Source organism: Macaca fascicularis, chromosome 5 (genome assembly GCF_037993035.2).
Source record: "Macaca fascicularis isolate 582-1 chromosome 5, T2T-MFA8v1.1".
In the NCBI taxonomy this organism is placed as follows: Eukaryota; Metazoa; Chordata; class Mammalia; order Primates; family Cercopithecidae; genus Macaca; species Macaca fascicularis.
In genome coordinates this window covers 69,341,374-69,368,627 of record NC_088379.1, presented here as the reverse complement: position 1 = coordinate 69,368,627, position 27,254 = coordinate 69,341,374, and the positions used below count along the sequence as shown (strand labels likewise).

Sequence of the window (27,254 nt, the reverse complement as noted above, 5' to 3'; positions counted from 1 at the left end):
TTTAGTTAATTTGTTTTTTCTTCAGTCTTTAAAAAATAAATTGAAATAACTTTTGGTATAACTTTTCAAATAAATTATTTATAAATGATGGACCAACAGTACTTGTATCATCAATAATACCATCAATAGCAGCACCAATACACCATTCTAAATGAGTAACTTTTTCTCTAAAAAAGAAATATATATTAAGGCTTCTCTTAATTGTCACATAATTACACAGCACTTGTGTTTTATTTTATCACATTGGCTTTCACATTTATGAAAACAAAAGAAAATATTTCAAAGACTCTTGATATACAACTTACTTCGCAAGAAAATGCAAACCTGTCTTTATGGGAGTTTTGCAACTTTTTTCTTTTCTTTACCTATTGACCTGCTGGGAAAGATCTATCACATTCTTGCATTAATCTCTGTGTGATAGCACCAAGAGAAAACTGTTCCTGGGAGACCAAAGCAGTAACTAACAGTTGCCAAGGCAAACAGGTAAGCAGACTCTCTCGAAAGGGAGGACTAGACACTCGCCATGCTTGAAGAGCAGCATGTCAGTCAGTACCTATCCCTGTCCTGAGATTTTAAATATGAGACCTTCCAATTAATTGTTCAATCAATTTGATTCAATTGCAGAATGAAAACAGCAGTCCTTAACAGTAAGCTGGGAAAAAAAAAAAAAAAAAAGAAGAAGCTTATTTTCTTTGTCTTGATAACTCTGATCAAGATGATAATTTGACCACATGCATATCTCCTTATTTCTTTGAAATTTATACAGAAGAGATCCTCAAAATAAACAAATACAAATAAGAAACTAAACAAAATGAAGTAAAGAATCTTCATCACGACTAGAAACTAAGGGTTAGAATCATAGTCTTTTCAAAATCCTTGATGACTGTTTTTTTTAGAGAGCCCACAGATGGGACCAAACTAAAAGAGGTCTGTGTAAAATAGAGTGATGAACAAGGAATAAATATGAGAAGCATCCACTCTAATTCAATCAGTTCATAGGATAATCAGGTGCACACTACATGAGTCCTTCTCCAACTCTATAAACAGGTAGTAATTGGCTTCTACTAGCATTGATGAGAAGATTGTCTTAACATTTTATGGTGTGGAACCTCTTCTGGCAAAGGCCAGAGGTTACAGGATTTTTTCTTATTGTGAAAATCATACCAAATTCAGAGAAGTAGCAGAATAATAAAACTGTATACTAACTGCTTACAATAACACAAACTTTTGATTCAACTTAGACTATTTAGTCTCCTAACTAACATTGTGCATTTATAAGAATACATATTCAGGGCACCACCTCAATGTTGGCATAAAATTTTGAGCAGAAGTTAACAAAATATCAGCCAACATCATGCCAATATCCACCTGACTGTAAACCAACTCTGAGTAAAGACCAATCTTTGTGTTTGAGTGGCAGAAAAAAATCAATGGAATTTTTAAAGACGATGGTTCAAAAGCACATATTGAATTGAGATGACTGACCATTTGAAATAAAAATAATAAAAGTAAAACGTTTTTAAATGACTAATTTCAGAAAATTCAAGGCACCTATAAGCAAAAAGAAGCTGTGTGCAAGCATATGTGTATACACACACACAGATTCAGATCCCAAAGTAACAATAGTATTATCATCACATAGGAAAAATGTAAACAAAATATGTAAATGGTAGTAATATAAAATTACAAAACATTGTAAAAGTTAAGAAAAAAGTTAACTCATTTCATGTAATGTAATGTTTCCTTCTTTTTGAAAGACACCAATATTCTACATAACACTAAAACTATAGAGCCCCAGATTTAAAGATGTTATTATATCATCAATTATAAATGTATCTTGTATCAAAATGTTATTTGCAAAAGTATCTTAGAATCAGTGTAATACAGTAATTTTGTCAATATGCCAGCTTTTCCAGGATGGAGTGACATTCTCATAATTAGATCAACTACTTTAAAGTTATGTCTAATAATAGACATATTATATATAATATAAACACATATGTATTTGTTGGCATATGAGTTCAATTAAAACTCCAGATGTATTGATATCAGAAACATTCTTTTGAAAGAATAAATTATGAAATAAAATAAAATGAGTTTCTATTCAGTTTATATAGAATAACAAAGCAGGTTTAACCTAGTAGATATTAAAATATATACAAGAACAATTATAGGAGGGGACTATTGGAATGATAGCATCCAATGAATAGCAAAATAGAGTAAAATCAATGGTCATGAAATTAAAATAGTGAGTATAAAAAATGAATACACAAGCAATTTACCAACTTTCAGTGAGGAGTACAGGAATCACTCCAAAATATGCCAAAGGGGGCTTCACCCGAAATTTTAGAGCTATCATGGCCAGTGGCAATATGTCAGAGGCGAATAGACTTTTCTGAATATTCCATCCCACTTTATTTTTCAAAATTAGCTATAGTAACAAACACTTTTTAATCCTTTATTATAAAGTAGGCGGACTATAAAATAGTCTGATGTTAATATGCAGGATAGATAACTCACAAATTCTTAAAATTACCAAAAACTCAAATGAACATGCTATTCTTTTTTTTTTTTTTTTTTTTTTTTTTTTTTTTTTTTTTAAGACGGAGTCTCGCTCTGTCGCCCGGGCTGGAGTGCAGTGGCCGGACCTCAGCTCACTGCAAGCTCCGCCTCCCGGGTTCACGCCATTCTCCTGCCTCAGCCTCCCGAGTAGCTGGGACTACAGGCACCCGCCACCTCGCCCGGCTAGTTTTTTGTATTTTTAGTAGAGACGGGGTTTCACCATATTAGCCAGGATGGTCTCGATCTCCTGACCTCGTGATCCGCCCGTCTCGGCCTCCCAAAGTGCTGGGATTACAGGCTTGAGCCACCGCGCCCGGCCGAGCATGCTACTCTTTAATGGGAAAAACAGATTGAAAATGCATGTAAATACTTTCTAGGCCGGGCGCGGTGGCTCAAGCCTGTAATCCCAGCACTTTGGGAGGCCGAGACGGGCGGATCACGAGGTCAGGAGATCGAGACCATCCTGGCGAACACGGTGAAACCCCGTCTCTACTAAAAAAAATACAAAAAACTAGCCGGGCGAGGTGGCGGGCGCCTGTAGTCCCAGCTACACAGGAGGCTGAGGCAGGAGAATGGCGTGAACCCGGGAGGCGGAGCTTGCAGTGAGCTGAGATCCGGCCACTGCGCTCCAGCCCCGGCGACAGAGCGAGACTCCGTCTCAAAAAAAAAAAAAAAAAAAAAAAAAAAAAAAAAAAAAAAATACTTTCTAAAATGATTTCAAATATAGCAAAAAAGTTCAATGCATTGAAACAAAATGTGTTTCATTACTGACATGTTACAATATGTGTATGGAAATTCCCTTTCATATAACTAAACCTAGAAAGAGATTCAAAGCGTAAAAATTCAGATGCTGTAAGTCTTAAATATAGGAGATTTGGAACCTTGCGAAATGTTTACAAGATCATCTTACTCCAAAAAGTAGACAATTAAACTAATTATAAATATTAAATAACCAACTTAAATAGCATAGGCTTTATAGATAATTTGTACTGCATCAGACAATTCAAAAATAAATATTTAAAATATAGCATATTTGTTATATATCTCCTAAAATAATACAAAATAAACCAGTAATCATATATGAGGTCTTTTACATGTGAATAATTTTAATGCCCTCCAAAGATCAACTTTATCTCAAATAAGTTTACTTTTATTATTTCGGACCAATTTAAATTAGTGAGAACTGCTTAATAATATCAACTACTAACAAAGCATTTATTCGCCATACAAAATCTAAGAGATAAAGAAATATATTGAGTAGATGTATAGGAACAAATGCAGACTCTAATCTATGTTTTAAAATTGTAGTCTATAATCTCTTTAAGTTATATCTTTTTTTTTATATTTCAATCACAATTATAGAAAGAAATAAAATAAAATAAGGAGGAGGCTACCAGAATTCAAACCCTCATTCAACCGAGTTGCCATTACAGGACATGTTTTTTCAGAATACGATAAATAAATTAGCACTCAATTATGGTTATTACACAACCACATACACACATGCATGCACACAAACCTGAAGGCACGTTCCTTCTGCTGCGATGATAAGCAAGTTAATCCATCTCACTAGGTGACTGACACTTGGCTCTACTCACGTGCCACTCATAAATGAGATTAGAGCTTTAATAAAATATTTTAAGATAAATGAAAAATTCTCCATATGGATTTATCTCCAAGAGTGAGATGTCCATACTCAGAAGATCAGCATTAAGTATGAAAAACTTTCTGAATTTGATTTTGAAATAGGAAGAATAATCAGTTCAAATTGTGTTCATTTAATAATCGGAAGTCATTATTATTTGTTATTACAAAGGAAAAAATATTTCTAAGGATAGAAGTGTGTGAACATAATGAGGATTACTAAGAAATAGACACAAAAGTCAAATTACTGCTAGAAATGTAGTGAAAGTAAGCACGTTTCAAAAAACAAACATCGGACTGGCAAGAATTTGAAAAGAATTAAAAATACTAAAAAAATCTCTTTTAAAAGACATGACTAGATGAGGCAAAAGTAATGGGTGTTAGAGTAGCCTACTTGTTATTTAAAATAATCAATGTGATATCTATGAATCAGTTAGATTATTTTGTATGGAGAATTCAGAAAATATTTAGGGAATAGATATAAAAATGTCTAAAGAAATGGAAAATAAGTTCCACAAAAGCAGGCCCAATAGTTCTCACTTATTTAAACTATCAGTTTATGCCATCTAATCTGGGATCACATAAAACTTAACAAAGACTAAGTTTACTCATAATTTATCTCATATTTTTTGACCATATGATATTAATTTATAATTTATATTTTCGTATCTCAGCATTAACATAATAGTTGATCAATAATCTTTCACTATTTTCATGATATTAAAATGTTTTACTTCAATTTAAATTATGTGTGATTAATAAATGTTTTTTATGAATAGATTATTTTAAATATTTGACAATAGAATAAAAGTATAAATATTGATATTTATTGAATGTTTATAATTTTTGTATTAACCAAAAATATGAATAAATGATGATTATTGTAAAAGGAAACTATCAATTCAGAAACTGTTAAGCCAGATTCAGGCTCGTCTGTCTTTTCTAAAATTATTTTTATCAAAGAAAATGGAAAAATGTCTACCAATTATAAATGAGAAAAGTATAATCTCCAAACTTGCTAAAAACAAGTTGCCTTTACATAATGCCAATGAGTCATTTGTTCTAAAATAATTATTGGCCTAAAACATATATAACACACATTATTCTTAAAATAGTTAATGTCAGATATATAATAGTCTATATAGTATAGTCCATGCCTTATCCAGTTGCCCCTAATTTACTCCCTAGATTAGTAAATTATATGACTACTTTAATTTTATTGAATATTTAGAAAGATAAAGGAATAAAAAGGAAAATATATAAATGCAGCATCTTTATTAGTTAAGGTAACACAACCTGTCACATTCCGGGACAAGTAATAGAACAAAAACACATAATTTCTGACAAAATGTAAATATACATATTAGGCTATTTTGATTTCTACAGATTAACAGCAAAGTGATATGAGTTCTAAATGTTTTGAAAGAAAAAGGAAAATGTATGGACTAGCAAGCATCGTGAGTCAGCAGAAGTAACAAGGGGTAGAAATACATGACAGAGACTTGGATATTCAATTACATATAGAATATATAAAACAAGTTGAAAAGAGATAAACGTAATACTAGATGAAAGATCATTTTAAAAATGTGAGCAATGATCAAGAGACCTTAAAAATTAACAAATTACTTTGAAAAGAATAAAGAAGATTTTTCTATACTATATTTACATATTTTATACTTATTCATTCATTTATAATTATTCAAAAGAATGTCTAAAAGAATAAAGCAGATGCATTCAACAAGAAAATTATAAATTAAAGTATAAATTTAAGTCAATAATAATTATAAGAAATGTCAATGTAGATTACAAAATTGGGTAAAAATCTTAGTATGTACTATTTACTTAAAAGGTATCTAAAAATAAGGATATGGATAGCTTGAAAGTTAAAGGTTGTAAAATAATGTGCAAGGGAAAACTGCAAACTAAGAAAATATATGAGGTCATGTTAATATTAAAAATATGGAATTCATTGAAACAACATTATTAAACAAATAGGTACCTAATACTTTATAATGCTTAATTCAACAGTAATGATGTTTCAAAGTATACATGCACCTAATAATATATCATCAAGATAACACAGTTTTAAGGTAATTACGCATACCAGTTGACAAATTCCCTGTCACAGTTGAAGATTTTAAATACATCTCTCTTGTTATTCAGCAAGTTAATCAGTCCAAGTAGTAACAGGGTTAGAGAAAGTTTGAGTGATGTAGTAGGATCCAATACATACATACAAATGTATGTACATATATGCATAGAAAGTTTTATATAAAAACAATTTGAAATTATGTATACTTTTGAAGCACAGATGGAACATTTGTGAATATTATTTATTTATTTAAAAAACTAAACTCTAGGCTATAAATAAAATCTTTGTAATTTTCAAAGAATATGTAGCATTCCATGATTTCTGACCACAATATAAGCAGTATTGAGATCAATGGCCAAAGGTTTGCTGTTTGAAATATATTTCACTTTCATGGAGAACATTATTTTTTAAAATACTGGCCAGACATGGTGTCTCATGCCTGTAGTCCCAGCTTGCTCGGGGGGCTGAGGCCGGAGAATTGTGTGAACCTGGGAGGCGGAAGCTGCGGTGAGCCCAGATCACGCCACTGCACTCCAGTCTGGGCAACAGAGTGAGACTTCGTCCAAAAAAAAAAAAAAAAAATTGACCAACATGAAACAAAATCACAAATGAACAGCTTAATTATATTAATGAATAGGAAGACGATAGAATAAATGTGTAGAAGTCCTCAAATTTTGTCTATGAAAACCATGTAACTTCAATATATAATATCAACCCAAATTTTACGTGAAAACTGAGAGTTGATTTTCTAATTTACATAGAGATTAAAGGTTTTAATATAGAGAAGATGGAAAAAAATATGGGAAATTATCCTACCATGTATGAGAATATGCTATGGTAATAGCGATTAAAACTCTATGCCATAAGCACCAAAGTATATAGCAAATTAATAAAAGGACACATAGAGTGAATAAGCAGACTTATAGCTGTAACTATTAATAAAAGGGTACATAACATTGAGAAGCAGACCCATAACTATATAATGTGATGCTAAAAGATGATCTCTATGAAAAACGATAGCCACTGAACTACATACACAAAAATTATTTTATATTGATTAAATACCTAAATGTGAAAACATCTTTCTTAAGCTTATAGCATATATAATAAGGGATTTTTATTATTTTGAATAGCAAAAAAAAAGATTATTTTATAGGACAAAATAATTGCAAAATAAATATAAGATGGATATATTACATAAATCCTTAAAACTTGATAAAGATACATCATAAAATGTGAAAGAAAAATATAACAGCAAAATATTTGCCATATATATACACCTATATATATATACACATACATATATATATATATATAAAGAGTTACATATCAAGTCAAAAAAGAAGAAAGAATATCCACACAGAAGGGAAATTCAAAGAGGTAGAGACATGTATTATCCACACATACATTAAAAAATGTTCAATATCACTAACAGTCAAGGATAAAAAAATTGAATTGTAGGCACAATTATAAACCATTTAAGGCTCAGAAGATTGCCAAAAATTAATATTTGCAATCTCAAATGGTGGTAGTAATGATGAGAAATAGGAAATAGAATATATTAATACTTTTCTAAGCATGTAAATTTCCACAATTAAATTGATAACTAATTGACATCATTAAATAGGGTAGAAGATGTGCGAAAATTAAGACCCAGCTCCGCTCTCAGTTATTCTTGGCCCTAGAGAAATATTCACATATTTACATGAGAAGAGCTGGACACAAATATTCAGAACCTCATTACGTGTTGTGGTCAAAAACCTTTCTCAATAAGAGTAAGGACAAATGAATTATGGTTTGTTTATATAATGGAATATTATTAAACCATGAAAATAAATGAACTGGAACAAAACAAATAACAAAGATTATTGTCACAAATATATCAAACCATACAAAAACAGCAGCAGCAGCAAATCACATAGCAAAAGAAAAATTAAAACACGTAGTATAATTATCATTCTTATGAGTTTTTTTAAACATCCAAAGCAAAACTGTGTATATTAGTTAGAGGTACACACATGCAGTAAAACTTAAAGAAATGCCAATGAATATAAGTTGCTACTTCTTAGGTGACATCAAGAGGAAAGGAGAAAAATTATGAACAGTATACATAAGGGTTTTATTTTTACTACAAGGATGTATTCCTTATGTATACTAATATGTATATGAGTGTTCATTATTTAATTTGATATACAAATACATAATATATAGAGATAATGTATTCTATATTACTCTTTTATGCCTAAAGTCGCTTATTAAATTTTAAAATAGAAGTCATACAATCTTACTGACTGAAAGAGAATAAATAAAATTATTTTATAAAGTATACCAAGTAAAGACTTTAAGAACTTGGAGTTAAATGTTCAGCAGTAGTAATTATCTGTGCTGGACAAGTTACTTAAATTCTTCAAATCTCACTTTCTTAATTTGTAAATCAGGGATAATAACAGAATCTGCTAAATAAAGGCTGCAGATTAAAGCACAAATTTAGGTAAACTTTTGAGCCTGAGGCCTAGCACATAGTATTTGCTCAAAAAATGTAAACTGTTAATCTCACTATTATCAATAGCATATAATAAATATAAATATAATTTAAAACTGTCTCTAGTAATAATAATATAATTTAAACAAATCAGAAAAATAGGAAAAATGTTGCTTAGAAAAATTTTAATATGAGTATATAAAAAAATTAAAATATGGAGAGGAGACAAGAAATAAAGTCCCACATTTTTTAAATGTCCCTCTAAAAATAAAAGATAGAAATGCTCCTTTGCAGCCAATTCTCAATGTTGGTTACAGTTTAAACTCAGTTACTTTTATTTTAATCTCAGCTTACTGTAGTGAATTCTTGAACAGAAGAAAAGATTTAAGTTGTCTGTCCCAAAAACGTGGAAATAATATGGGGTAATGATAAATATGTGGTTACTTATCCTTCCAAAAATCATATTGGAAACATATGCCATTCTAGATTATATCTGTGTGCAATGCTTCACAAATTATCAATATCATGGAATATTTTTCTTAGAGTTATCATTAACTGATACCACATTTCCAGAGAGTAATTTGGGTTTATATGCCACTTGTTACATATAAAGTTGTTAGAAATTTGGTAGTGTTTCAAGAGTGTTATTACTTGAATCTAAAGATAATTTCTAAGTCAAGGATTGGAATTACCTGAGTGCCTAAGGAGTATTTTGTTCCATCTTATATTTTATAAGAAGATTATCTTAAAAATTCTTATTTTACATAATTTTATTCCAACTAATTTAAAAGAATTGTTTCAGGCCTACAAGGCAAAACTGTCTTTGGAATTCAGCTGAACTTCCAGATACTGTTTAAATAACATGAAAGTAATTATACAAATTTTAATTAATAAGGAATCATGAACTTTTTCTATTTTTCTTCCTAAACAAGCAAATGCACATTGGAAGTATATGCCTTTTAGAAGGATAAAATAACTTTTGGTAAATTATTTGATATTTTAAATATATGCCTGTGGGTAAGTCAAAATGGATCTCTTTATAGATTTCAAAATGACTAATATGGTGATGTGAATGTTAGACAATTATATGTTGTCATATTTTTATTTTTAACCAAACTTAATTTAATATTTGAGGGACTGTAGTAAATATTTTTTCAATGGAACAATAAATATTTATATATTATTTTATTCCTTATGTTTACTAATATTACTAAGATGTTTACTAATATTACTTATATATATTAAAAACATAAGTGATAAAATAATATATATTAAATTAAGTTTGTTAAAAATAAAAATAAGACAACACCTAATTGTTAAACATTCACATCACTATATTAAATAGTCATTTTGAAATCTATAAATAGATTCATTTGTATACCAAATAATTTACCAAAAATTATTTTATCCTTCTAAAAGGCATACAGTTTCAATGTGCATTTGCTTATTTAGGATGAAATTAGATGATATATATGTTATGAAGTAGAAAGACAAAAATATATATATAAAATCTTTGACATTTTATAACAGAAAAATAAATGTATTAATATATATTATTTGAAATGATATATATGCTATGAAGTAGAAAGACAAAAATACGTATAAAAACTTTGACGTTTTGTAATCTTTTCTGAAACTTTGAAATTAGCATTTCCCCTTACTAGTAAACTGATAATATTTGAAATTCAAATTCACTGATTAAAAAAATGGACATAGATGAAAGTTAGATTTTTTTTTTTAAGAAACATAATCCTGCTTGGCTCTTTGAAATATTTTTAGTTTAATTATTAATTCCTTTGTAAACAATAGTAGTCAGTATTGATAATAATAGGGCAAAGGATATGAACAGACACTTCTCAAAAGAAGACATTTTTGTAGTCAACAGACACATGAAAAAATGCTCATCATCACTGGCCATCAGAGAAACGCAAATCAAAACCACATGCGATACTGTCTCACACCATTTAGATTGGTGATCATTAAAAAGTCAGGAAACAACAGGTGCTGAACAGGATGTGGAGAAATAGGAATGCTTTTACACTGTTGGTGGGACTGTAAACTAGTTCAACCATTGTGGAAGACAGTGTGGTGATTCCTCAAGGATCTAGAACTAGAAATACCGTTTGACCCAGCCATCCCATTACTGGGCATATACCCAAAGGATTATAAATCATGCTGCTATAAAGACACATGCACATGTATGTTTATTGTGGTGCTATTCACAATAGCAAAGACTTAGAACCAACCCAAATGACCATGAATGATAGACTGGACTAGGAAAATGTGGCACATATACACCATGGAATACTATGCAGCCATAAAAAAGGATGAGTTCATGTCCTTTGTAGGGACATGGATGAAGCTAGAAATTATCATTCTCAGCAAACTATAGCAAGGACAGAAAAGCAAACACCGCATGTTCTCACTCATAGGTGGGAATTGAGCAATGAGAACACTTGGACACAGGGTGGGGAACATCACACACGAGGGCCTGTCATAGGGTGGGAGGAGGGGGGAGGGATAGCATTAGGAGATATACCTAATGTAAATGATGAGTTAACAGGTGCAGCACACCAACATGGCACATTTATACATATGTAACAAACCTGCACGTTGTGCACATGTACCTTAGAACTTAAAGTATAATAATAAACAAATAATAATCTTTCCAGTTTTATGTTACACTTACACTCCCTCTTTCACTTCCGTAGTCTTGTGACTATATACCACCTTTACCAGTACTACACTGTATACTAATTTTCCTCATAGGAATGTCATGGACTTTAGAGAAAGTTCCATTTAATGACTGTAACATTTTATATAATCCCTTTTAGAAAATCCCAACTGGCAACAGACTCTAATGGAAATGACTGTTGTACTGATTAATCATTATGAAAAGAATTTATAAAATAAAGGTGCATTGATGCTGCTGGTATGTTTTCATTTTAAATATAAGGAGATGAATCTACTCAACATTATTGTAGTAACTATAACATTCACCAGAAATTACAAATATAATTTTTAAGATATTGATGTTTTAAGCCTCAAAAAGAATGTAATGTAATTAGAGCTGCAATATATCTTAATTGCAATAAAAGAATAATTGCTTGAAAATAAATTTCAATCTTTAATTGAAAAGAAAGAACCAGATAGTTTGTCATTGCAATTTTGAGGAAGGAGGCATTTAATTAAATTCCACATGCATACTACTATCACCATATATAAAAGAATCAAACACTTAGTGATGATTTTAAAAATATTTTTATAGTTTATTGCATTTGAATCAGGCAGTTTATATATTTTTTTAAAAAAAATGTAGTGAGCAGGCACATCTTTTGGAACAATTTTTACGAGGGAAACATTTGTATTAAAAATAGATACTTCTTTCTTTGAAATAGTGAAGTTTGGATACCACATTGAAGATGTGAACATAAAGGTATGTGTAGAGTGTAATTTATGTTTATTAAGTACCTGTTATGTGCCAGTCACTGTTCCAAATATATGTTATGTTTTCTCTACCCCAGCCTTCACCACAACACTCTATTTACCTGTAAGAAATCAGATTTTGACAGATTATAGACACAAAATTAGTAAATAACAAAGTTTGCTAAATTCTCAATGCCAAGACCTTTGTATAATATGCCATGTTCTCTCAAATTATTAAAATTATTAAGATGTGTGAATAGACTGCACATGACTCTATATAATAAATTGTATTGCAATATGGGAACTTCTTTAAAGAAAAACTCATCAGAAAACTAAGAGTGAGAGTGTGGGACAGAGAACGGGGATCGTAAGAATATTTTATTTTACCATTCTATGTAACACATGGCTTTATAATAATGATTTGAAGAGATATGATATGTAATTTAGCACCTTAAGCTTCAACTTGAAAACAAAGTATATGCAGAAACATGGGTTATAAAATGTGCCTTTAATAGTCAATAAAACTAGCAAGAGTCATTGCTTATTACCTGATAGCTAGTAGGTTTTCAAATTATAAAACTCATCTGTTACACTCCACTTAGCATATATATAACTTTCCAACAAAGGATACAATCTTCAAGCAAACTACTTTAGTGGGTGAAGGATTAAAGGCTAAAACAAGAGGTAGTAGAAGAGAAAGTGAAAGACAATTGCATACTGTCTATTAAGACAGAGAAGGAGATCACCTGGAGGTGCAAATCTGTTTTCTCAAACGACTGAATTAACAGCATATATAAACACTGAAAAGCAGCATATATGCATAACAGCATATATAAAAACTGAAAATCAGCATATATATATATATGCTTTATTAATGGCATATATAAAAACTGGAAAACTGAAAAATTCAGACTTAGTTTCAGATGTAGTCACAGATATTTTTATATTTGTAGTGAGTATTTATTATAATTAATGTAAAGCAACATGCAGAGACCAAAAGAGTGATTGTCATGATTCACTGAAGCAACTCTATCTACATTCATACAGAAATATGTCTCACTAATTATGTATCCGTACTGGAACAAATCTTTTGAAATTCTTCACTCACTTTCAACACTAATATTTACTTTTTTATTCAGTAATAGTTTTTAAAAATGTACTAAAACTTTAATTACACATTTGAGCAAGCTTGTAACTTATTGGACATAGTGTGGAAAAAAATATAGTCTAGAGCACAATAAAGTCAAGAGTACAAGAGAAATGGTTAAGCACTAATATTATGCTTTAAGTGGCAAGTGAGAATTAAAAAAAAAAAAGAAAGCAGGGTCTGATCCTGTCACCCAGGCTGGAGTTCAAGTGAGAATTTTTTGAGTCACCCTACTGTGACGAAGTTGTCATCTAGTGATAAAAATAATTTAAAAGGGAACAATTTGATACTAGTGTAGGTGTTGGCAGTGTTAGAACTTCTTATCGTTTTGAGCCAGTGAAAATTGCCAAGACTAAAGATGAACAGTTACTTGAAATAGATTGTTTCTGTAGGATACCGAAATATTTAGTAGGCTCCTCAGTTTGACTACTATATTACACTTAAAAAGTTTAAGTGTATATTTTGTGTCAAGATATTATCCTTGCAATAATCACATTTTTCTCTTTATTGATTACTTAAACACTTCTATTCATATGTACATTCTTTCCATCCAACTCCAGTACATGATGTTGGCTTTTTAGTTAGAGTTCCTCTATGTTAGGAATTCACAGCCTCCTAGCAGGGTATCTTCAGTGTTTCAAAATCCTTTGACAAGATACAATGGCTTTTACTCAAAATTATCTAAGGGTAAGAATATATTATCAAAAACATGGTAATCAATGTGTCTTTTTTGAGCATTATCATATTGTTTTTTTAATCATAGGAACCTTACCTCTTCTTGTTCTCAGTCCTAATATGGAAAGAAGAGAGTTGAAATAACCAATGAAAATGACTAATGGAATATTCTTTATATTTTTTCATAGAGAAAGGATATGAAATGATGTCTGATGGCAAAGGTAAATAAATAGAATTGAAAGTCGATGGCACTGAAGGAAAATTGAAATTAATCTTTTCCAGATGAACCAAAGATACACATTTAGAAACCAGAAGTTGCATTTATATTGATATATTTTTCCAGGTTTGAGAAGTTCTCTGTTATTATCTCTTTGGATAAACTTTCTACCCCTAACTCTTTCTTTACCTCCTCTCTAAGATCAATAACTCTTAATTTGTCATTTTGAGGCAATTTAGTATATCCTACAGGAGTATTTCATTGTTTTTTATTTTTCCTTTTGTTTACTCTGTGTATTTTCAAATAACCTGCCCAGTCTCACAAATTCTTTCTTCTGCTTGGTCAATTCTGCTATTAATAGACTCTAATGCATTCATCAATATGCCAATTGCATTTTTCAGCTCCAGAATTTCCGCTTGATTCTTTTGAATTATTTAAATCTCTCTGTTAAATTTACTTGATAGGACTTTGAATTCCTTCTCTGTATTATCTTGAATTTTTCTGAGTTTTCTTAACACAGCTAGTTTAAATTCTCTATCTGAAAGGTCGCATATCTCTGTTTCTCCAGGATTGGTGCCTTATTTTGTTCACTTGGTAAGGTTATGTTTTCCTGGATAGTGTTGATCCTAGTAGATGTTCTTCAGTGTCTGGTCATTGAAGATTTAGGTATTTATTGTAGTCTTCACTGTCTGGGCTTGTAGGTGCCTGTCCTTCATGGAAAGGCTTTCCAGACATTTGACAGAACTTAGGTGTTCATCTAAGCTGGGGGCTCCACAAACCCAGTAACATTGTGGCCCTTGCGGATTCGTAGAGGTACCATCTTGATGGTCTTGGACAAGATCTATGATAATTCTCTGGATTACCAGGCAGAGACTCTTGTCATCTTCCCTTACCTTTTCCCAAACACATAAAGTCTCTTTCTGTTCTGAACCACCTAAAGCTGGGGGTGGCGTTACAAAGAACTCCTCCCTGTGGCCACCACCACTCCGCTGCCCTGAGTCAGACCTGAAGTCAGCACAGCACTGTTATATTATATTCAAGGCCTGTTATATCAACTCCCTGGCTACTGTCTATGTTCACTCAAGTCCCTGGAGCTCTACAATCCAGTAAATGGCAAAGTCAGTCAGGCCAGTGTCCTTCCCTTCAGGGTGGTCATGCCCCCAGACCCTGAGTGGATCCAGAGGTGCCCTCAGGAAGTCTGGGACTTGAATTAAAAACCTTAGAAATCTACCTGGTGTTCTATTCTACTGTTGCTGAACTGGGACTCAAACCGCAAGAGGCAGTCCTTCCCACTCTTCCCTGCCCTTCCAAAGGCAGAGGAGGATCACCCTGTAGCTACCACCACCCAGGCCACTAGGACTACTGCCAGACTACCTCCGATGTTCCTTTAAGGCCCAAGGGCTCTTAAATTGTCTTGTGGTGAATGCTGCTTGCCCTGGGACTCAACCTTCAGTGGCTTCCTCCTGTTTCAGGGAAAGTCCAGAAATGCCATTCAAGGGTCAAGTCCTGGAAGCAAGAGCTCACTTGGTGCTCTATCACCATGTGGCCATGCTGGTACCCGAGTTGCAAGACAAAGTCCCCTTTATATTTTCCTCTTCTTTTCTCAAGCAGAAGGAGTTTTGCCCTACACCTAACACAGCTAGAAAATGTGCTGAGTCTAACTTGAAGCCAGCAAGTCTCAGAGGCTAACCCAAGGTCCTAGATCTAGTAACTAGGTGTCACTGCTGATTATTTAGGGCCCAAGGGCTCTTCAGTTAGCAGGTGATTAGTGCTGTCAGGATTAGGTTCTTTCCTTCAAGGCAGTGGGTTCCCCTCTGGCCCAAGGATGTGTCTAGAAATGTCACCTGGAAGCAAGGCCTCAAGACTCTGACTGGTGCCCTATACTGCTACGGCTTAGCTGGTATTCAAGATGCAAGTCAAAGTCCTCCCTATTTTCCCTCTCCTCTCCTCAAGCAGAAGGAAGGGGTCTCTTTTGAAGCCAGGAGCTGTGCAGCCTGGGGTTAAGGGAGGGACGAGGCCAGCATTCCCATGGCTGCACCTACTTATGTCTCAGTATATTACGTGTCTCCTCAGTCCACTGTCTCTGGGCCTCGTTCAGCACTAGGACTGGCCTAAGTGTTGCTGTCCTTATGGCCTATACTGCTTTTCAAGTTCATTTAGAGACACAGAGTTCTTTCAAATTCTTTTCAAGTTCATTTAGAGACAGAGCACTTTAGCTCAGGTAACAAAGTTTGCAGGAACTTAAGTTCTGACCACTGTGATGGACTAGTTCTGGCTATCAGTGATTTAAAGGCTCCCTCTATAAGCAGATGTCAGCTGAGTTTGGACCAGTTTTTCTTTCTGCTGTAACAGAACGGCAATAAGCTTAATGCCTCACAATTGCTGTGTTCTCTCTCCCCCAGCACCCAGTGACACTCTCTGCATCACCCTGTGGCTGCCAGGAGTGAGGGAGGCATGGCATCAGCAATTCTGGATTGTTTTATTTATCTCTTCAGTGACTCTTTCAGTGATATGAAGATAAAATCAGGTACTATGGGGACTTAATTGATTTTTGGTTCTTATAAAGGGGTGTGTGTGTGTGTGTGTGTGTGTGTGTGTGTGTGTGTGTGTTCTTCTCTGTAGATAGTTGTTAAATTGGTGTTCTTTCCTGGGGAGGGCGGGGGGTGGGGAAGGGGATGATCACTGGAGCCTTCTTTTCCACCATATTGCTCCTCCTCTGAAGTGGTATTTATATTGATATTACTACACTCATTACAGGTAGTTAGACAGCCATGAGCGGGACAGGAGAGGGCTCTCCCCCACCCACCATGAATGTCAGGTGATGGTTTGACAATGATCACATTGACCCTCTAAAAGTGATAAATTGAGAGCCTGCACTGGGAAAAGCCATTTCCTGATGGTCCGCACCTGTACCACTGAAGTGGTAATTGCAAATGCCAGGGAGAACCAATTTCCTGGGCATACACATTAAGAGACAAAAAGGCAGAGTCTGACCTTTCAGGGCACATCATTGGAAAAGGTAAGAAAGCCTCAGGCGGGCATGCGTACAACTTCCTAAACACACTGCTGTACTCAGTTCCCAAGGGTAAGGAGGGCACTGCACATGCGGGCAGTCCATCCAAAGGGAAGAATCATAGGAAAGTGGTACAACACGTCAGAAGAAGGCCAGTCTGTAAAGTGCTGGACTCATGGTTAAACACCTCACTTATCCTTCAAGTGGCCCGCTTGGGTCGCTTCCAAGTGTACTTTCCTTTCTTTCCTGTTATAAACCTTTCTAAAATAAACTTCCACTCCTGCTCTGAAACTTGTCTCAGTCTCTTTTTCTGTCTCATGCCCTAGTCAAATTCTTTCTTCTGAGGACGCAAGAATTGAGGTTGCTGCGGATCCATATGGATTTGCTGCTGGTAAGTCAGATACCTTCCACTGGTAACAAACTTAGTCCCAATTCTTCTTCTGATTTTATAGTATAATTACCTTGTTACTTCATGATTCTAATGAAAATTCTGAATACACGCGAAATTATTTTCCTTCCCTGAAAAATTACCACTATCACAACCTAGCAAGAACATTTTCCTCCCATATTTTCTAACTGTCATTTGAAGACTGAAGCTTTCACCTTTTTATCTAGAATAAAAAGATAAATGATTAGTTTTACTTCAGGAAACTTGTTTCTATAGCTACTTTGTTCTCTAAAATTTCTCTACTAGGTTGATGGATTTTTTCAAATCCTCAGATGTAGCCCCCATTAATGATTATAAACCACTTACATTTTCTAAAGTGGGTGAACAAGTGGTACCTAATTTTCTTTAGGTTTCTCACATACATTTTCAACAACATCTTAAAATTTATGGTAAGTTTAATATTTTTTGAGGAAATTAAAATAAAATTTACTGGATATCTTCATGATTACACCTATTGGTGTAATTTAGCTGATATATCATTCTTAAAAACAAACTTATCATGTCACTTCTAAGCTTTGGCTCAGTCCTGTAATTATGTTTTCAAAGCACTCAATGAAAAAAATGCACGTGTAACAGAAAGAAATTTACAGACATTTTATTTGTCTCTACATAACTCAAAGGCAAATTACACATTTAATGTTAAATTTGAGATCTTAAACATATTGTGAATAGGCCACAAAACAAGATAAATTTTTAAAAACCCATTTCCATTCAGTTTTACATGGGACATCTGACTCCATAGTAGTCTTTATCATTCATTTATCTATAAATTCTAATAGATTGTCAAGTAAATATATTCAAATATATTCAATTGTAATTGAATTAATTCAAATAATTTAATTTGGAATTATTCACAGATAAATGTTGTATCTCAATCTTTAAAGTATGCAATATTTTGAGAATTTATATTAAGATCTACTGTATCAGGGTTCAGTCAGAAGAGCAAAACCAATGGAATGTATATACAGATAAAATGTGGCACCGTCCAAGGATTTTGACCTTTTACAACTGTGGGAGCTAGTCAGGCATTCATTGTAAGACTGCTGTGTCCATGACTGATTCTAAACCCTGAAGTCTGTGGCAGATAGTGAGGAAGAGATGGATATATGTAAAGCTGGAAAAGAAAAAAGACAAGCAGGAAATCATAAGAACAGACTGAAACCCACATCCGTTTTTGCTACCTCTCGATGATGTATGGATGTCCTGCAGGAGAAGCTAGACTTCCTCCCTATGATGCTACCTACTTGCCCCAGAAGTTGGAGAAAATGAAGGAGGATCTAGGGTTGGTGGAGCAGTTGCAGGCCTGGCTGCTGTCTCACACCAAAGAGGTCAGCCAGTAGTTGAGTAACAACATGTGTGGACCGCAAAATCGTTCTTGCTTCATTTCGGACCACCAGATCTCACACAAGAAATTATTAAATACAACTCCACTACTTAGTAGGTAAAAATGAATATACAAGGTTTAGATAAGCATGAAAATAAAGATAATTATGGTTTTAATTGATTGAAGGAAGGGGTAAAAAACCTCCCTTCTACTACAAAGAATAAATTTAAGTAAAAGAGAATCTGAGAAGCTAAGCATAATGTAGCAGAAACTTTATTGCACATATCTTAAATGATCTGTAAAATAAATTCCAAAGTTGTGATACTTCATAAATTCATAATACTCTATAATTCATACCTGTCACAGTTAATCACTTATCTTTTTTTTCAAAACTAGAACATAACATTTACTGTATTTTTATATTCAGATAGCTAAATGAATATCTTAGGTTTCTTGGCCTAAAAGGATGTCATGAAGGGAGTATCTATTATTAACTGAGTACTCACTATATGTACAGTATTTGATAGGCATCTTACAAAGTTACCGGTAAAATAAAAACTTGTGTTTGAGTACAAAATGAGTGCCCCATTTTGTTTTGTGTCCCTATACCATTACAAATATTTCATTATATTAATAAATTCTCTATACTTGGGAAAATTGGGGGGTTTACCAAGAAGATACCAAAATTTATTTTGTAATTCCAATACTTCCTGCAAACAGATTAGAATAATACCTAATTAAACATATCAATATTGAAAATGTTCAAAGTTCTTTCCAATGCTTAGAAGGAACTAAGATCAAATCATATCAATGTCTGAATATGCCAGTTGAGAGCTCCAATATTGATTCCCACTGATAATCCTCAATGCATAACTAGGAATTCCCAAAGTGAGTCTAACATGAACTCAGAGAGCAAAGTTAGTTTCTGGCTGGGTAATTGCTAACTTCAATTGGTTTTATTTTTAGTACTTCATCTCTTCTCTGTCCACTGCTGTCCTGAGATTTCCTGTCAACGCTCACCCTCAGTGCACTCCTCTGAAGTGAGTCCATCAAGGTAAAGCTGTTCTCTGCTGAGCTCAATAAGAGACACCCTCAGGCTGTTGCCTCCAATTTTTATGGGGCCAAAAAGCCAGGAAATCTCCTTTAAAGACTTTTAAGCAGTTGCAGAGATTCCCATGAGTTTTTCATAGAATTCATGAAGTGACAAATGAAATTACACAGCAAATGTCTAACACAACACAAAATTTAAAAAGTTTGTATATATATTTTATTTGGCAAGAAAAAGTTGATAAAGCACCAGTGATATTAGAGTTAATATTTCACTCAGCAGAAGTTAATACAATGTGTAATTTGAAATTCTGTATTAATCACATTTGAAATGCAAATTTCTCATTTTTATTTTTAAAAAGTTATGTTTATATTTCACTGAAGCCTACTTAATGAGTTATACATTTTAATTGAATATGTATTTATCTTTTAGACTCAATTAAAATTAATTGACTACCTATATGGATGCTAATTATTTAAGAAATTATTACTCTTTACAAAATTTTTTACTGTTTATGACATTATTTACTATGTCATTTTTATATTCAATACTATGAATTTGTGATATACAATTTTGTTATTAAAACATGTGTTCTTTAAAACAAAAACCAGCCCCCATTCATAAAGCTGAATGGAAGAGATACTAGTTCAGCTGAACAATGGTAAGCTGCAATGATGATAAGAACAGTAATAATGTAATAATTAATATTTATATGGTAAATTCAGTGTGCTGGGAACTATTCTAAATAGCTCACATATATTAGCTGAGTATTGCCATTTAAGAAAAAGAATTAAAAAAAACAACTAAAAAACAATGCTGAGGCCCAGAGAGGTAAAATAATTTTCTCAAAGTCACCAAGCTGTGAAATGGAACTGTAATCTAACTTTAGGTACTGTGTGAATTTAACTACTGTACCCCATTGTTTAATAAATATATTAAAACAAGTTAAATGATACTTAAGTTATTTTAAATTATGTATCTTAACATGAAGTATAGGAAGATGTTAAAATTGCCAGGCAAGAGTCATTTTTTAATTAGTCTTTGTATCTTCAGTGCCTAGTACATCACTTTAGAGTGGTGTCAGGAAAACTAAACCATTCTGTTCTTAGGGAGCTTTAATACAGGGAGTAGAGACACACACATGTTTTGGAAAGTTGATGGAGAAAGGTTCCAAAAAACATTGTTAGAAGCATGTTGTTCACAGGTTCTACCCCAGAAATTGGAGAATCTCTTAGAGGTTAGTGTGCCTCCATTACTGTGCACAGCTGGCAAGTCAAAAGTGGGTGGTTCCCAAGAACATTCCCTAAGAGTAGCCATGTGAATCTTGCTTACAGACTTCAAGCATCTGCTCCCAATGATCTCCGGGGAATAACGGTTTTTCAGTTCTGCCTTGCAGATCTTGTGCTAGTTTCCCTCATAGAAAACTGATAACAAAGATCTATGTTAAAGGATATTCTGAGAAATAATTCCAGACATCACTGCTATGAAATAGAGGAGAAGGTGAAAGAGGATATAAGAGGTATCAAGTTGATAACAGGTAAATCGTAATATCCATAACCTGACATAAAATAAACCTTATGCATTAGTCAGGCTTCTCCAGAAAAACAGAAACAACAGAATACATAGAGATACAAAGAGATTTATTATGAAAGGTTGTCTCAATTATTGTGAAGAAGTCCAGATTCTTCAGGGTAGTCAGGCAGCCTGGGGACCTTGAGAATAATCGATGTCGTCGTTCAAGTCTGAAGGCACATTACTGACATTATTTCCTCTTCCTTGGGTGGGTTCAGTCTTTATTCTATGAAGACCTCAACTGATTAGATCAAGTGCACCAACATTATGCAAGGCATTCTACTTTACTCAAACACTACCAATTTAAGTGCAAAAACATATTTTTATAGACACATCTAGCATCTAGAATAATGTTTGACCAAATATCTGGGAATTGTGGCCCAGCAAGTTGACACACAAAATCAGCAATCACATCCTTCACAAATAATTTTAAAGTTAATAATATAATAATAATGAGTGTTAAATCCAACTATTTTTATTAATTAAACATTGTAATATATACATATGGCACACATGTATATATATGGCACACACACATTATATATAGACATATGTGTGTTTTCTGTGCCTTTGCTGCAAGCTTCTATCTGAACAGATTTATAGCCTATATTTACACATGGAAATATAGTACAGCTTGAGGTTGTGCAAAACAAAAACCTCAACATTTTTTCACATAAAAAAAATCTTTTTTATGTGTCAGTAAAATTCTTAATTATCTTCATACTTTTATCTAGTTCATACTTGGTTTTGTATGGAGACTTCAGAAGATTCTGTGTGGATAGGTGTTTATGGAATAATGGAACAGAAAAGAAAACAGGATCTGATTGAAATTATTGAGTACCATTTTCTGATCCATTCTATTTCTGATAATGTGATCACATGCTGATTTGCAAATTTCTGTTATGTAGAAGTAGAATTTAATACTATAATTTTTAAAGTAATTGCATATTTTCTGCATGAAAAAGATCATCATAACTGCTCACTTTCAATCAATATTTATTGAACCTTCATAGGATGCATTAAAAAGACAGGCTAGAGATTATATGTTTAAATTACTAATCAGTTGGATAATAAACTTTTTTTGTTATCATTATTATTGTGTGTAATAAATAACAGAAAATAGTGGATTTTAAGAAAAGAAAATAAACTTGCAACACTACTGTAAAGGCATCTGAACAGCACGCATAGACATTTTGTTTAAAGAATTTTTCTGAATGTGTTTCTTCATTTTATTCATAGGTTCTATTCAAGTAGTGAAAAATTATGGCACCAATATCTGTCATTTATCACTCCTGGAAGCAGTAAGATGCAGCTTCATTTGTTGAAGGTCGGGGATATACTGACTTGTTGCTAAATATTAGAGAAATGCACTATGACAATAGCGTATGAAATAATACAGATAGTGTTTTTTCTGTGTCTAATGTGTCTGTTTTCTCATTTTAATTTATGTTTTCATCTCTTCAAGAATCTGCCTATATCCTACTCTTCTTCCATTTCCACACTTTAAATAAAAAACAGGATAGAGTGGGAAGAACATTCATGTATCTGCAAACCACTCCTGCCATATCCATACTTCATTGTTTCTCAGTCATGAGTGTTATGACCAAATTTAGGGTTCCCTGGGACTCAGTTTCTATGCAAAAGGATAATACGAGTAAATTTTCCAGCCTCAGTAGTTGTTCTATACAAGAGGAAATCTGAGAATTTTTCTCCTTCTGTGACATAGGAAGTCGAATATAATATCATCTATAAAATTATATGATTAATTGAAAATGGATCAGAATGTTAAAAAAAAGGTCAATTTATCTCTTTAGGGTAGCTACTTTTTGATAATAGGTATATTTTTGTCACAAATACATTTCAACAATTAGGAATTAAGACTTATAGAGGATATAGAAAATGTGTGTATTTGTATAAGTGTATATGCATATATGTATATATTCTTTATATATGTGTGTTTATATGTGTGTATGTGTGTAAAATCCTATTGAAGGAGCTCAAAATATAGTTTAGAAAACATAAAATTAAAATGTGAAACAACAGGGTACAATGGCACACAGTATATAAGTAAGCTGGAACATGTTTATTAACGGAGCCTTCAATCAGAAATAGTCTGCTGTTGTTTCTACTTCCAGTTTTATACATTAATGGATGCTCAGGGTATCTCAGTGTCAGTTTTCTTAGAGAAAAGCATTAGTTTGAGAGAACCAAGTGCCATAAATATGTTGTGAAGAGCTAGAATATCCATGACATGTCTCCTATATCTCCTATATTATTCTAATGAAAAAATACATTATAATAAAATGTAATGAGAGCAAGTACATGTGTTAATACATAATTGTTTATTGACAAGTATGTATAAGCATAATTTTAGGCCTAAATAATGGAAGAAAAAACAATATTTATTTAATCACTTTACTGAAAGTTCATATACTATAACCCTAAAAAGTCAACAAGCAAATATTCATATATCTAAACAAGGGTCCCCAGAGAAACTGGATTCACCCCAGAGAATTCAAATGAAAGTATTCCATCAAAGAGATCCCTTTCACAGAGATAGTCAGGCTTAAGGAAACAAGGAAGGGATTGTGAGGTAATCAATAATTAGCAATAGCAGAAAGCCAAAACTATCTGAGGGCTGAATGGACAAAGGAAAGGAAGGAATACTGAAGCTCACTGAGAACCAGGACTGTGGAGTAGGGGCTGCAGTCTAGGAAAGACACAGCCACTGCTAGAGATGCTATGCAAAACAATCATCTGACACAACAGGCTAATAGTGCTGAGAGGAGCAAAAATGTTTTTTTAAAAAATTAAGAAAAGGAACAATTAAACAAATTTAAAACACGTCTGTCTTCTCTGTGCATCCCATCATCTGTAGGTGCTTCCCACTGCCTGAACTTCCAGGAAACCAGCTAATCAGGAAATATATTGGGGGAGGTTAACAAATTTGGGCAAGAGCCCATTACCATCAAGAGACAAAGCTGTTTCCTGAACAACATCAGATTTACACAAAAGCTCATTTTTGTAACAATAATGCTTTGTTGGCCGGGCGCGGTGGCTCAAGCCTGATCCCAGCACTTTGGGAGGCCGAGACGGGCGGATCACGAGGTCAGGAGATCGAGACCATCCTGGCTAACACGGTGAAACCCCGTCTCTACTAAAAAATACAAAAAACTAGCCGGGCGAGGTGGCGGGTGCCTGTAGTCCCAGCTACTCGGGAGGCTGAGGCAGGAGAATGGCGTAAACCCGGGAGGCGGAGCTTGCAGTGAGCTGAGATCCGGCCACTGCACTCCAGCCTGGACCACAAAGCGAGACTCCGTCTCAAAAAAAAAAAAAAAAAAAAAAAAAAAAAAAAAACCAAAAAAAAACACAATAATGCTTTGTTTCCTCTCTTAAAGTATCCATTTACCTAACGAGGCTCCAGGTAGTTTTAATTAATTTTATAATTCTAACTACTGCTCTCTAACAGAGTTTTTATTAATTTGGAAGTAAAAAAACATACAGTCTCATAGATGACAGCGTGTGCTATTAAATAGAACTTCATGGACTCTAACTATGATAATTAATTCTTTTTACTATAACCTGTAGCCTATAAAACATTTGATTGACAATACAAAAAGAAAGCTCTATAATAGAGGGACGTATGGTTTCAAGAACCAATGATTTTCTGTCACCTGGACAATGGTGCTATCCTTGGGTGCTGACTAGGCTGTATTCTGAGGGAAGCCAAATCTGAGTCATAGTTTAGCCTCAGGATGTTTAAGACCCTACTATCAACATGTGTGGGAAAAAGGGAAAGAAAACTAGACAGGGCAGACACAACTGCCTCAGCCAACCCTCTTCAGAAGCTCTAGAGTAGAAATGGCTCATCTAACCTGTCCTGGGCTGAGCAGGAATGAGTAGCCCTTATAAATGCCTCTTTTTTCCATTTTTCTCTCGTTTCCCCTTCCTCCAACCTCAATTAATCATGAGTTATTTGCCATCCTAACAAGGAAATGGCTTTGAGCAAGGTCTCTCTCAGCAACAGAGGCCATCTGAAAGTGTTGACATCTGAAGGCTCTCATCAGACAGCATTCTGTGAATTAGGACAATATATTCTTCTTTGCAGAAGCCTCTCCATTGTCCCTCTTCACATTCATCACAGATGCATTTTCTCCTGAGATATACAAACTAACTTTGGCAGTAATTATGAGCCTTATTTTTCATTCTTTCTGAACTTGAGTAGATTTGTTTTTCTAGAAGTACCAGATCATATATGTCTGCACATTATTTATGTCCACTTAACCTGTCTCCTTTCTAAACTTTACCTAATTTATTATACATATGTCATTCTTTCAGGCAATTTCAAATCAGTTTTTGAATTCTTACTCAAATACAGTTGCCAACTACAAAAACTCCTCTTTTCTTTCTGCCTTTGTAAACACCAAAATCAAAGGGGAAAAAAAGCTTTCAAATTTACTCTTAACATTCTTCAAAATGCATGATGGGTTTGTGGTAAATCTGTGATATTTCAGACAAAACTTCACTTACTGGCTACAGCAGCTGAAAATGAAGCAGAAGGCTGTTATGATCATTGGACCCTGAAAATCCCATGCACCGTTGTTAAAGCAACATGGTGTCTCTCTTTGGAAAAAGCTTGCACTTTTCTCTAGCCAGCTAAAACAGAATGTAATTAGGACAGAGAATGGAAATCTGAAGCTCAAACAAAAGGCTGTATTGTTATGAAGTTAAAAGGTGAGTTTGTACAAATATCAAAAACTAATTAAGCAGAACAGGTGATATTTAACTACTTTGAGACTTCAAAAAAGGAAAATTGATTTTTGTCTCATTGGATTAAATTACATTTTCATATTGATTGACACAAAGCGCTTCTGTTACTTCTCTTGCAGACAAGGTAAATACACTAGCTGCTATTTATTCATGAAACTCTGTCTCTCAAAATTTCAGGGAATGTTATTCTAGCATTTTATTATAGAACAAATATTCTGACAGATGATGGTATTTTGGAAGATAAACAGAAATATACATCCAATCACTTCCACTGTGCAATTTAGACCTAAAAAGTAAGGCATAGAAGTGGTAGAACATATTCACGGGTCAATCTTTTCTATCTGATATAGATTAAGATCAATCAAATCAATAAAACTTAATTAAATTTTGACCATTAATATTTTTGACAGTCCCAAAACTAAAGTATTGACTAAGTACTGCTAGTAGTTCAATTATCATTTCATTTACTTCCAGGAAGTTATAAAATGATTAAGAAAAAAAAAAAGATGTTAGAAGCTCTATAGAACCATTAAGCTACAAGAAAGTTAAGAAAAGTTTCTTTAGAAAATGGGGCAGGGAAAAGCATGAAAATATAGAAAGAATATTATTCTCTGAATCACAAAATACTCGCCTCCACCTACAGAAAGACACCAGTTTTAAATAGTTTGTCTTGTTTTGCTTTGTTTTATAAAGTAAATAATGTGGTCTGGCGTGGTGGTTCAGGCCTGTAATCATAGCACTTTGGGAGACTGAGGTGAGAGGATCACAAGATCAGGAGATTGAGACCATCCTGGCCAACATGGTGAAACTCCATCTCCACTAAAATACAAAAAA

At 33.3% G+C, this 27,254-nt stretch overlaps 1 long non-coding RNA gene across 2 annotated transcripts in view; it reads left to right on the top strand.

Annotated features, from left to right (window-relative positions):
- LOC135970936 (uncharacterized) overlaps positions 1-23,066 on the top strand; it is a 71,604-nt gene extending 48,538 nt beyond the window's left edge. Inside the window, exons 2-4 of one of the 2 annotated variants that reach the window (XR_012435324.1) lie at positions 16,648-16,772; positions 19,997-20,084; positions 22,890-23,066. This is a non-coding gene — a long non-coding RNA (uncharacterized lncRNA). Of the gene's footprint in view, positions 1-16,647; positions 16,773-17,584; positions 17,650-19,996; positions 20,536-22,889 lie in introns of those variants that run through there. The other variant, XR_012435325.1, reaches the window with a different exon arrangement.
- Positions 23,067-27,254: the final 4,188 nt, after the last annotated feature.